This window comes from Phyllobates terribilis, unplaced genomic scaffold, assembly GCF_046119375.1.
Source record: "Phyllobates terribilis strain yellow unplaced genomic scaffold, ASM4611937v1 Scaffold_11__3_contigs__length_659146591, whole genome shotgun sequence".
NCBI classification, from domain to species: Eukaryota; Metazoa; Chordata; class Amphibia; order Anura; family Dendrobatidae; genus Phyllobates; species Phyllobates terribilis.
This window is the reverse complement of record NW_027362771.1, coordinates 72,131,473-72,145,064: the sequence shown is the minus strand read 5'-3', so window position 1 is coordinate 72,145,064 and position 13,592 is coordinate 72,131,473.

The window sequence follows — 13,592 nt, the reverse complement described above, 5'->3', positions numbered from 1 at the left end:
GTTGAATGAAATGCTATTTAATCCAGTGCATACATAGAAATCCAAACAGAATTTTTAGCCCATCCCAGGCTTTTGGCAATAATGGAACAAGATTACAATGAAGTGTCACATAGGGTAACACCAAGGAAGTGACATCATCACAATTAGTATATGAAAAAAAAAAAATTACAATCCAATTATATGACAATGTAAAATTCACGATACTCCCTTTGTATTGAAATAGGAGATCTAATTAACAGCACATGGCATAGTAACTTCATCCCTAGAAGTAATTTAACCCTTGAGAAGACGAAAGCGTTGACTTCATTATATATTTATGATTCTATCAAAATAAAACCTGCTGATAAAGGAGGATCGATTGTCATTATGGACCATAGTAAATATAAAAATGAAATATTTAGACAACTATCGGATCATCACACATATACATCATTAAACTATAATCCCCTTTGTAAGATTCAAAATAAGATATCAGCTTTAATGGAGAAATATAGAACTTAGAGAGTTAATTATAATAAACTGGCAGAATATTTGATTAAAGAGGATCCTATCACACCAATATTTTATGTATTACACAAAGTCCATAAGACTTTAATTGATCCCCAGGAAGACCGATTATGGCTTCAACTAATTCAGTCTTGTCACCGTCATCTATTCCCTTAGAGAAAAATTTTGACACCTTTAGCCATGAAGAATGAATCTGTCTTGTTAGATACCGGTGACTTTTTGAAAAACATGAAGGCACATTAAAAATATTCTTCCTAATACTATCATAGTTACAATAATAGATGTGGCCAGCTTATATACCTCAATAGAACATCAGAAAGGATTGGATGCTTTTTGATTATTGATCTTTTGACTTTAGTAATGAATGAAAGCTACTTTTTCTTTTAGGACACTTTTTACAATCAGAGACGAGGCACAGCGATGGGTGCTAATGTGGTCCCCCATACGCAAATACTTATATGGCATTTTTTTAAGAAAACTTCATATAAAACTATCACATGTTCAAACATGGCATAGATATGTAAATTAATTTTTTTTGCGTATGGAAGAGGCCACTAGAAGAAGCACTGTTAACTTTTCATAACTATTTTAATAGTATTTGGGAGGAGTTTCAATTTACAATGTCACATCGTTTACAATAGATTAGTTTACTTGACACTATGAATATTAAGAACCATGATCATGGGTTTGACATTGATCTTTTTTTAAAAATAGTACGGACAAAAATAGTTTGTTGCGCACCCATATTTATTAAAGAAAGCTATCACAATTTCAGTAAATTCAGAGAATTGTTACCAAACCTTCGTCATGTGAGTGGAGACTAATGGAGATGGAATCTAAGTTTCATGTAAGAGGTTATCCCATACACCTCTAAAATAAAGCTAAAATGGACACGTTAATTGAAAAAAATTCATTAACCGGTTCCCGACCGCCCACTGTAGATAAACGTCTGTGCTGCCTGGGCTCTGTGCAGCGCCGACGTTTAAAAACGGTGGGTGGTCTCGCAGCGCTCAGGACCCCCAGGGTCCTGCAAGCGCTGCGATTCTGGTGCAGAGCGTTAGCTCTGACAGGGGACATCATCGGGACCTGATTGGATCAGGTCCCAGTGATGTTAACCCTTTGCTATGTTCTATATGCCGCGATCTATAGTGATCGCGGCATATAGAAGATAGAAGGAGGAGAGGGGGTCATCTTACTTACCTCTCCGACGACCCCTGATAGCTTCCAGGACCTGGGGTTGCTATGGCAGCTGGAGGTCACATGACCGCCTCAAGATCTTCCATATATGGTGTCCTGCCTGGCTCAGCCTGCAGCTGAAGCCAGGCAGGAGACTGACTGTGAAACAGTCAGCGAAGATCTCATGTAATGTAATACATGTCTATTACATTACATGAGATCAGTGATTAGAAAAATAAAAATGAATGTCCCATACAGGGACTAAGTAAAAATGTAAAAAAAGTAAAAAAAAAGTTTTTAAACTGTTAAAAAAAAATCACAAAATAAATAAAAATAAATAAATAAAATATTAAACCAATAAATCCGTATATTTTTACAAAACCATAAAAAGTACACATATTTGGTATCGCCGCGTACGAAACAACCCGAGCTATAAAACTGTCACATTAATTAACTCCTTCTGTGCACAAAACATAAAAAAAAATACAGTAAGTGTAGTATCGCTGTAAACGTACTGACCCGAAGAATAACGCTGCCTGATCACTTTTATCACACGCAGAACGGCATAAAAAAAACCTCAAAAAACAATTCCTGAATTGTTTGTTTTTGTTAATTTTACCTCCCAAAAAATGGAATAGAAAGCGATCAAAAAATGTCACGTACCCAAAAATGGTACCAATAAAAATGTCAACTCGTCCCGCAAAAAACAAGCTGTCACATGACTCTGTCAGCCGAAATATGGAAAAATTATAGCTCTCAAAATATGGTGATGCAAAAACTAGATTTTGCAAAAAAAAGCGTCTCTTAGTGTGTGACAGCTGTCAGTCATAAAATCCCGATATAAATCTGGTATCTCTGTAATCGCACCGACCCGAAGAATAAAGTAATCTAATCAGTTATATCACACTAGGAACAGCGTAAAAAATAAATAAAACCAATTCTTCACCTGCTACTGATTTGTTTATTATGTTTCCCAAAGATCGCAGTAAGGCTCTGCTCACATTTATCCTGCGCTCTGCGCTGAGTGCTTACACCAGAGTTTCCGTGTAAATCTCTGAAATATGTGATTCAGCCGGAACCCATGACGGAAGATTCCCTGTAATGAGGCAGATATAGGCCACTGTGGATGCCGTCTGGCCTGTGATCCCACGGTGTCATTTGCTTTAGGCGTGCATAAAAGTGCGGTTGGCCACAGTTTTTTGCACTTCTGAAAAAAAGGACACCTCTAAACAGAGGCCAGACGGAGTCCAGAGTAACTCTGCTGCCTCATTACAGTAAATGAATCCGGAAGGGGTTTCATCTGAATTACATCACTTGGAAATTTAGATGGAAACCCTGATGTAAGTGTTCAGCCTAGAGCGCCGGATAAATGTTACGTAAAATGTTCCCAAAATGTTCCCAATAAAAGCTTCGACTCAGTCCTCAAAAAAAGTTAGTCCCCACTCAGGTCCATCATCTGTTAAAAATATAAGGGACTTCCAAGCTACTGGTAGCAGAAAGGCTCTGGAAAAGCAAAATGGCCCTTGCCCCCCAAAAGAAATTTAGAAAATTTTGTGCTCCCAAATCAAAATGCCTATTCTACAATAATTTGTTCTCCAATTGTCAAATAGCACTCCGCCCCCCCGTATGGCTGAGTGGTACGATACAGCCACATATGGGGTATTGCCACTTTTAGAAGAAATTGTGTGACACATTTCGGCACCATTTTTACCCATTGCCCTGTGTGAAAATGTAAAATCTGAGGGTAAAACATTTTTTGTGGTAAAAATATAATTATGCTTTTTTCACTGCCCAATGGTATAAATTTAAAAATTAAAAAATACTCACTAGTTCCCTAGATGAATTCCTTGAGAGGTGTAGTTTACAAAATGGGGTCACTCATGGGGGTTTCTGCTGTTTCGGCATGTCAGCGACTCTTCAAATGTGACATGGTGTCTGCAACCTATCCCAGCCAACATAGCACTCCTTTCACTTCCGAACCCTGCCGTACACCAAAGCAGTGGTTTTCCCCCACATATGGGGTATCGGCGTACTCAGGAGAAATTGCACAACAAATTTCATGGTGCAATTTATCCTGTTACCCTTATGATAATACAAAATTAGGGAATGAAAAACATTTTTTGTGGGAAAAATGTGAAAATTTTATTTTTACGGCTCAATATTATAAACTTCTGTGAAGCAGCTGGGGGTGCAAGATGCTCACCACACATCTAGATAAGTTCCCTAAGGGATCTAGTTTCCAAAATGGTGGCAATTGTGGTGGGTTTCCACTGTTTAGGCACATTAGGGGCTCCCCAAATGCGACATGGCGTCTGCTAATTATTCAAACAAATTTTTACATTCAAAAAGTCAAATGGCGCTCCTTGCCTTTCAAACCCTGCCGTGCGCCCAAACAGTGGTTTGCCTCCACATATGGGGTATCGGCGTGTTCAGGAGAAATTGCACAACAAATTTCATGGTGCAATTTATCCTATTACCCTTATGATAATGCAAAATTAAGGGATGAATAACGGTTTTGTGTGAAAAATTTGAAAATTTTATTTTTACAGCTCAATATTATAATCTTCTGTGAAGCACCTGGGGGTTCAAGGTGCTCACCATACATCTAGGTAAGTTCCCTAAGGGGTCTAGTTTACAAAATAGTGGCACTTGTGGGGGGTTTCCACTGTTTAGGCACATTGGGGGCTCCCCAAATGCGACATAGCGTCTGCTAATTATTCAAACAAATTTTACATTCAAAAAGTCTAATGGCGCTCCTTCCCTTCCGAACCCTGCAATGCGCCCAAACAGTGGTTTTCCCTCACATATGGGGTATAAGAACGCTCAAGAGAAATTGCACAAAAAAATTTGGGGTCCATTTTTCCTGTTACCCCTGTGAAAATAAAAAAAGTTGGGTCTAAAGTAACATTTTTGTGAAAAAAGTTAAATGTTAATTTTTTTCTTCCACATTCCAAAAATTCCTGTGAAGCACCTGAAGGGTTAATAAAGTTCTTGAATGTGGTTTTGAGCACCTTGAGGGGTGCAGTTTTTAGAATGGTGTCACTTTTGGGTATTTTCTGTCATAAAGACCCCTCAAAGTGACTTCAAATATGATGTGGTCACTAAAAAAATGTTTTTGTAAATTTTGTTGGAAAAATGAGAAATCGCTGGTCAACTTTTAACCCTTATAGCTCCCTAACAAAAAAAAATGTTGGTTCCAAAATTGTGCTGATGTAAAGTAGACATGTGGGAAATGTTATTTATTAACTATTTTGTGTGACATATCTCTCTGATTTAAGGGCATGAAAATTCAAAGTTTGAAAATTGCAAAAATTTTATAAATTTTCGCCAAATTTCTGATTTTTTCACAAATAAACGCAAGTTATATCGAAGAAATTTTACCACTATCATGAAGCACAAAATGTCATGAAAAAATAATCTCAGAATCAGGGGAATCCGTTGAAGCATTCCAGAGTAATTACTTCATAAAGTGACAGTGGTCAGAATTGAAAAAATTGGCCCGGTCACGAAGGCAAAAACAGGCTCTGGTGCGAAGTGGTTAAAAGGGAAAACCGCACATAAACTTTTTGTCAGGGAAATTCATCCTATCAATGTAAAAATTGATTACATTTTTAAAAAACATTGACATATCTCGCATCAAGAATGTCCAAATATACAAGAATTCAGGAATCCCCCCTTGATTTGTAATAAAGAATTGCCTAACATTAGGAATAAACTGGTTCGTGCAGACATAGGTAGCGAGATTAAAACAGCTAAACATTTATTTCTTTTAAGAAGGAAAAATGGGACTTAAACCTGGTTGAATTGTGCTCAAAGTAACAATGTTATTAAAGGCGAACATTTTACCCACCTCCAAATGGGACAACCTTTTAAAATCAATGTTTTGTTCATTTGTATGTCTAATAATGTAGTATACTTGATTAAATGCCCTTGCGGCTTTCATTATATTGGAAAAACGACACAGCAGGTTGGAACTCGTATAAATAAACATAAGTCCACCATCAGATGTAGTGATACTTTATTACCGCTTCCATTTCGCTTTAAGGAGAAAGGACATACAATTGCTCAATTAAAATATCAAGTATTAGAACATGTTAAAGTCCCAAGGTGGCAATATTAAAAAGATTCTCCTTAGAGAAGCATATTTGATACACACTTTAAATACATTATCTCCTAATAGTCTATATAAAGATTATGACATCAGTCGTGAGATCATGTGAGATAAATAGTTCTGTTTTCTTTCTTTAAATCTTTCTCTTTTTCTTTTTTTTAGACATCCCAAAATGCGTTGATTGAACATTTGATGAGTTTCTCTATATGGAGTTGCACACTATGCGAGTGGATATTCTTTATGGAATTATCAATTATAATACTGTAATACATTACTGAATAATATATGTTTTGGTATCTATATGTGATATAAGTAATAATAATATTAATAAATTCAAGAAAATTTAATTAAATAATAATAATATATACAGTACAGACCAAAAGTTTGGACAGACGTTCTCATTTAAAAAAATTTCTGTATTTTCATGACTTTGAAAATTGTACATTCACACTGAAGGCATCAAAACTATGAATTAACACATGTGGAATTTTATACTTAACAAAAAAGTGTGAAACAAATGAAAATATGTCTTATATTCTAGGTTCTTCAAAGTAGCCACCTTTTGCTTTGATGACTATGACTCGCCCCCTGGGCACTCGGATCCGGGCAATAGGGGAACGATGGGGGTAGTAGTGGCTACCCGGTTCCATGGCTCAGGGTGGTCAGACCAGTGGTAGTCTGCGACCCGCTGTTGGTGTGTCCGATTACGCCACCCGTGGATTGCGGTCAGTGCGGACCGCCGCTGCCAGGTAGACAGCTGGGGCTGATGATGTATGCAGCTGGGATAGTGTGACTCCCCACGGGAAGAGTGTGGCTCCGGGGCAGTATAATGGAAGATGGGGGTGGTGGTGTAGGGAGTCCCAGTACCGTTAGTGCTGGAGGAGCAAGGAGCACACAGACAACAGGTTGCAGTCCAGGGTTTTTACTAGAACAGGTGAACTGACCCACAAACAGTCCCGGCTAGGAGGGGACCTGGATGTCTGAGAGCAATTGGGAAATTGGCCCTGGTCAGGGTGAGGGTTTAGGCCTACTGTGCTCTCTGCGCTCCTTCTGGCTATCTCCTCCTGGTAGGGTAACAGCCCACGGTCCCGAGCTCACCGTGTCCTCTCGCCCGTATGGTTTGCAACGTGGGTTCTTTTCTACTCCCGGCCTGGTACGGCTCTGCTGGTCCCTTCTGCTGTGGCAGAGCCTCCGGGCTTCTTAGGCCAAGGAACGTACAGTCCCCTGCGGACTGGTTATCTGCTGTAGGACGTGGAGTCCTCACAGCCTCAGACGCCAAAGTCTGGTAAATTGGGTTCTTTGTTTGCCAGGACAGGCGTACTTCACCTCTTGTCCCTGGCTTGTGGCTCTCCTACTGCCACACGTCCTCTTAGGGTGCAATACAACTGTACCTCACTGCTCTGGGACACCTCTCAATCCAGAGACAGGTCGTTCAGTTCTCTCTAACCCTGCCCCCAGTTTCAGCTTTTATAGGGGCAGCCTGCTCCCCCTACTGGCCTGTGACAGGAGGTATTGCATGCTAATGTTCCCCTGACCAGAGAACCTCACCCTTGCTCTCAGACACAGCTTTATTATATTTGTGGCATCCAGGCCAGGATGACACATTCCCCCCTAGTAAAATTTAGTACTCCGGGACTAAACAGTAAACAAAGATAATATACATGACTATAAAACATTAGTAGACAAACGACGCACAGGTTGAGTTCTTAAGGTCACAGTGTGGTCTGTGACCGGGTGTCCATATCACCAACACAACGGGGAGCCTTAACCAGGTGGGGGTCTGTCCTACCCAAAGTCCTTTACAGTCTTAGTTCATTCCTTGGTTAGGCTCCGAACGCAGTCCATACAAAGTCCCGGTTATTAAAAGTCCATAACCTTTGAGTCCGTACGGTAACTGCAAGAAACTGAAATACACTATTAATAATCATGCAGGTAACTTGGCAAACATTTCAACATTTGGCAACAGGGTTATTTACAACTTTAGTGCACCCTATATTCTCCTGCGAGCGGGTATCTGCCCCTTTGTGCTCCTGGTTGACCTCCTTAACCCACTGTCTGGTGGTGGACCGACCTGGCTTTCCCCACTAGCGTTAGGGGTACAGCTACCAGCTGGACTTACAGGTAGGGCAGGCAGCTGTCTGCGGGTCCTATGGCTAACCGCAGGCATGGCAGGCTCACTGTCAGCAGAGGGATGATTCTCCTGGGCTGCTGGTACAGGCTCTTCTGCCTCTGGAACTGCTTGCTCTTCTTCACCTTCCGGCTCTGGTGTAGGTTGTTGCTGAGCCGGTTTCAGGAAATGCAGGACGGGTACCACTATGGCATTGTTTATTCGAGTCCAGGACTGAGGGAACTCTCCGAGAACGGTGCTGATCATTTCTTCCTTGTCCTCTGCGGGTTCAAGGTCACTTTGATCCTCTTCTGCACTACGGAGTTGCTCGGGGTACCTTTTTAGGTGGTCTCTGGAGATGGTACTAGTGGTTTCTCCTCCATCCTTGGTGATCACGCACACCTTCGGGTTGTCGTGATCAGACAGCAGTACTGTGTAGGGTTCCCTTTCCCACTAGTCGTCCAACTTGTGAAGTCTTCTCTTTCGCTTCAGGACCTGCTCACCAGGTTCTAGGGGACCAGTAGGAGCGTGTTGGTTGAAGAGTTTTTCTTGCCTCTCTCTCACCTGGGCCAGGCTCTTCTCCACACTCTCCTGTATCTTCTTGTACTGCAGTTGCCTTTCCGTGTCCCAGTCCGCATCCGGGGAGGTGTCCTCAGGTGTTAGGACTCCCATCTCCAGGTCTACGGGCAACTTACCTGGTCTAGCTCGCATCAGGTAAGCCGGGGTGCAGTTTGTAGCATTCACCGGGATATGGTTGTATAAGTCTATCAGGTCCGGCAGTTTTTCTGGCCACAGGCTGCGTTCCTCCAGGGGCAATGTCTTCAGGAGATCAATGACTATATTGTTCATTTTCTCACACATCCCGTTGGTTTGTGGGTGGTAAGGCGTTGTCCGAATCTTCTTACAGCCATAGAGGTTGCAGAACTCTTGGAAGATTTCAGCCTCGAACGCTGGACCCTGGTCTGTCAGGACTTGTTCCGGATACCCGTGTGGACGGCAGAAGTATTTCTGGAAGGCTCTTGCCGCCGTTTGGGCTGTCAAGTCTTTTACCGGGACCACCACTAGAAAACGGGAATAGTGATCCACGATTGTCAGGGCGTAGATGTATCCTGACCAGCTTGGAGCCAGTTTGACGTGGTCCAGAGCTACCAGCTCAAGAGGCTGCTGGGTGAAGATGGGCTTCAAGGGTGTCTTCTGGCTGGTGCGGTCTTTTCTCCTTAAGTTACAAGGGCCACAGTCCCTGCACCACTTCTCTACAGCACCTCTCATGCCGACCCAAAAGAACCGTCCTCTTAGCAGGAACTCCAGTTTCTTCCAACCGAAGTGCCCCGCTCTGTCATGGTAAGCCCCCAGGACCATAGCTGCATCCCGCCTTGGGACCACGACTTGCCAGGTCAGCTCGTGTGTCCGGTGGTTGACAAGTCGTCTGCACAGCTTGCCTTCATAGATGAACAGCTTGCTCTTCTCTTTCCATAGCTGCTTGGCTTCCTCTGGAGCATCCGGATCTAAGCGGGCGTCTTCCTGGGTCAGCAGATTTTTCACCAGGCGGAATGCAGGGTCACTATCTTGGGTCTCGGCCCAGCTGTGGTGAGGTAGGGGATTGATCATAACAGTGGTTAAATCTTCCTCCTTCACGCGGTGGGAGTATTGAGCGGCTCCGTACCGGTGAAACGTGGGGAGTTCAACCTCCTCCAGCTCTTTTGGGTCTTCGTCACCTTCAGATAAGTGAGGCATTCTTGATAGGGCATCAGCATTGGCATTGGTTTTGCCTGCCCGGTACTTGATCACGAAGTCATAATTGGAGAGACGGGCCATCCACCGCTGTTCCAGGGCACCCAGTCTTGCATTGTCCAGGTATGTCAACGGGTTGTTGTCCGTGTATACGGTGAACTTTGCGGAGGCCAGGTAATGCTTGAAGTGTTCCATTACGGCCCACACCACCGCCAAGAATTCTAGCTTAAAGGAGCTGTAATTCTCCGGGTTCCTCTCGGTGGGCCTCAGCTTCAGACTGGCGTACGCGATCACCCTTTCTCTGCCCTGTTGGTTTTGGGACAGTACAGCTCCCAGTCCCACATTACTGGCGTCAGTGTGAAGAATAAAAGGCTGGCCATAATCAGGGTAGGCCAGGATCTCATCCCCCGTGAGGGCCATCTTCACCTGGCGGAAGGACTCCTCTTCCGGTAGATCCCACTTGAAGGGTGGCTTTTGACTTCTGGACTTAGACTGTCCTATCAGGAGGTCCAGCATAGGAGCTGCCATCTTAGTGAACCCGGGGATGAACCTTCGGTAGTAGCCTACCGACCCGAGGAACTGCCTCACTTCTTTGATGTTCGAGGGGCTTGGCCAGCTTTTGATTGCCGTGACCTTGTCAGGGTCGGGGGCTACGCCTTCCGCACTTACCACGTGCCCAAGGTACTGGACCTTTGGTTTCAACAGGTGACACTTTGATGGTTTCACCTTCAGGCCATAGCCTGCCAGGGCTTCGAACACCTCGCCCAGGTGCTTTAGATGGTCCTCGTAAGTCTTCGAATAGACGATCACGTCATCCAGGTAAAGGAGGACCGTCTCGAAGTTTCGGTGCCCTAGACAGCATTCCATCAGCCTCTGGAAGGTCCCTGGTGCGTTGCAAAGCCCGAAGGGCATACAGTTGAACTCGCTCAGTCCCATCGGGGTGGTGAAGGTGGTCTTCTCCTTGTCAGCCTCTGCCATAGGAACCTGCCAATACCCGCTAGTAAGGTCCAAAGTAGAAAAGAAGTTAGCTGATTTTAGTGCGGCTAAAGACTCCTCTATTCTAGGCAGCGGATATGTGTCTTTGTGGGTGATATGGTTGATTTGTCTATAGTCCACGCATATTCTCATGGTGCCATCTTTCTTTTTTACCAGAACCAGGGGGGCTGCCCAGGGGCTACCGCTATCTCTAATGACCCCAGCTTCTTTCATTTCTCTTAGCATGCCCTTGGCGTTCTGATAATGTGCAGGGGGTACAGGCCTGTGTCTCTCTTTTATCGGTGGGTGGCTCCCCGTGGGGATATGGTGTTCTATCCCTTTTACTCTGCCAAAGTCTAGCGGGTGCTTACTAAAAATTCTTTCGTACTCCTGGACCACCTGGTAGACTCCTTGTTTTTGGTGCAGGGGAGTGGAGTCAGCACCCACATGGAGTTTCTGGCACCAGTCCTCCTTTTGTTTCTGGGAGCCATTACCCTCCGCCTGTGGAGTTGGAGGCAAAGGCTCCACGGCCCTGATAGCTTTGTGTTCGACAACAAACAGTTTGGCAATTGTAGCGTACCTGGGTAAGTGTACCTCTCTCTCCCCAATGTTGAGAATGCGAACGGGCACCCTATCATGACGGACATCAACCACCCCCCGGGCTGTCAAAATGGTGGGCCTGCTGTCCGAGTAAACGGGTTCTACCATGGCTTGGTAGTCTCTACCTCTCAACCCGATTGCAGTCCGACACCAGATCATCATTTCACTTTTGGGAGGCATGGAAATGGGGAATGGGTCACTCAGTCTTACGCTATCGATCTCACCACCAGACAGTTCTACCTGCTGCCGTCTCATCAGGGCTTTTCTCTCCTAGTTGAGAACTCTCTGTTGGCTGCAACTAGCATTCACCGCCACCTGTTGTAGAATTACAATTACCTCTGAAAGACAATTTTCAATCACGTTAGTACCCACAGTTATTTTAGGGTGACTTTCACGACGGTCAATGTCCACAATAATCACTCCCTGTGCTGGTAGTTCAACTTTACCAATTTTAATGGTCATCTCCTTGAACCCCATCTGTGGCACGGGCAAGCCATTACTGGCGATGATGCTCAAGTTGCTGTCTGGATACCGCGTTATATCAGCATCAGTCCAATACTGCTTAAAAAGTACATAAGGGATAGTGGTTACTTGCGACCCAGTATCCAGCAAGGCGCTCATGGGGATACCGTCCAGCACCATGGGTAAAACCGGGCACCCCCCAACGTACTTATCACGCCAATTATAAGGGCCTGGTGATCTTACGCCTGGGGGTCGGCCCTCTGCCCCAGGTTGGACCCGTTTAAATTACAGTACCTGGAAATGTGTCCGGGCTGGTTGCATTGACGGCAAATGGGCTGTCCATCCTCTGCATAGCGGTCTGTGGGCCTCCCTCTGAACGACGGGGTCCTCCTCTGTCGACGCCACGGGGCATCCTCCGGACTTGAAGCCAACTCGATGGGTCTTGACGGGTCCACTTGCAACGCCTGGACGGTCCTGGTCAACGCCGCAACGATCCTGGTCAGCTCCTGGACTTGGTGGTGCAGGTCTTTCAACGGGGCTTGGTTCAGGGACTGTGCGTCAGCCCCCACAGAATCCAAAGGGGAGGGTGCTGCCTCCTGGTGGTAGGTGAGAGCAGGACGCCGGGGGTTTATAGCGCCACTGGTTGCGGGTTCACGGAGCACCCTTATGGCCCTGTCCTTAAATTGGGCAAAGGTCAGATCAGGGTTCTGAAAGAACATGAGGCGCAGTTGGGCCCTGTGGGAGCTAGACAGCAGACCTTCTATGAATTGTTCTATTAGCAGCTTATCCGTTTCCTACACGCTGCCAGGGTCAGTTTGTTTGATGGCCCTCAAGGCTTCCTGCAAATTTAGGGCATAGTCTCTGATGCTGTCCTGTGCCCGCTGCTTACATCCATAGACCCGCATTTTAATTTCAGCGGAGGTACGGGTATCAAAGGTACCTCGCAGCCGGGCCAGAATGTCCTTCACAGTCCTTTTCTCCTCAGCGGGCCACGACTTTACCTCCCGCTGGGCAGCGCCAGTTAACTGCCCCATCAGTATGCTGACCTTCTGTTCCTCTGTCAGGGGGTAAACTTGGAACAAACTGTACAGTCTTTCCTTAAAATCAGTCAAGGCATGGGGCTCCCCTGAGTACTTAGGCAGCCAGGCTGCTCCAGGGATGTAGAGCAGGGAAAATGGCATCACCGCTGCTGCAGCTGCGCTGGTGGTAGTTGGCGCCTCTGTGTCCGACATCTTCCTCCCCCCTAGTTAAGCGCGGCCTACCTTCCGACGATCCTCTTCTGTAGGCCGCGGCTCTGCTGATGCTGCTCCGGACGAGGACCTTGCGCCGCGTCCTGGTGACGTCAGCTTCGCTCTCTCTCCCTTCCAGGACCTTGCGAAGCGTCGGTGCATGGGGCGGAGCTTCGTGTCTCACGCGGTTTGGACGTCTACGCCCCTCTTCTTTCCGCGCTGCGTCCTGAAGATGGCGTCCGATGGCGGGAAAACGGCAGAAGATGGCGGGTACCGACGGAGGATGGCGGGAGACGGCGTGGAAATGGCGGGAAACGGCTCCGGATGGCGGGAAACTTCACTCAGGTAAGTTCAAAGTCTTTTCTAGGCATGCAATACCCGTTTGTGGCAGGTTGGTTACTATCCTGCCGACTACGCCAAAGCTGACTCGCCCCCTGGGCCGTGGGGCACTCGGATCCGGGCAATAGGGGAATGATGAGGGTAGTAGTGGCTACCCAGTTCCGTGGCTCAGAGTGGTCAGACCAGTGGTAGTCTGCGACGTGCTGTTGGTGTGTCCGATTACGCCACCCGTGGATTGCGGTCAGTGCGGACCGCCGCTGCCAGGTAGACCGCTGGGGCTGATGATGTATGCAGCTGGGAATAGTGTGACTCCCCACGGGAAGAGTGCGGCCCCAGGGCAGTATAATGGAAGATG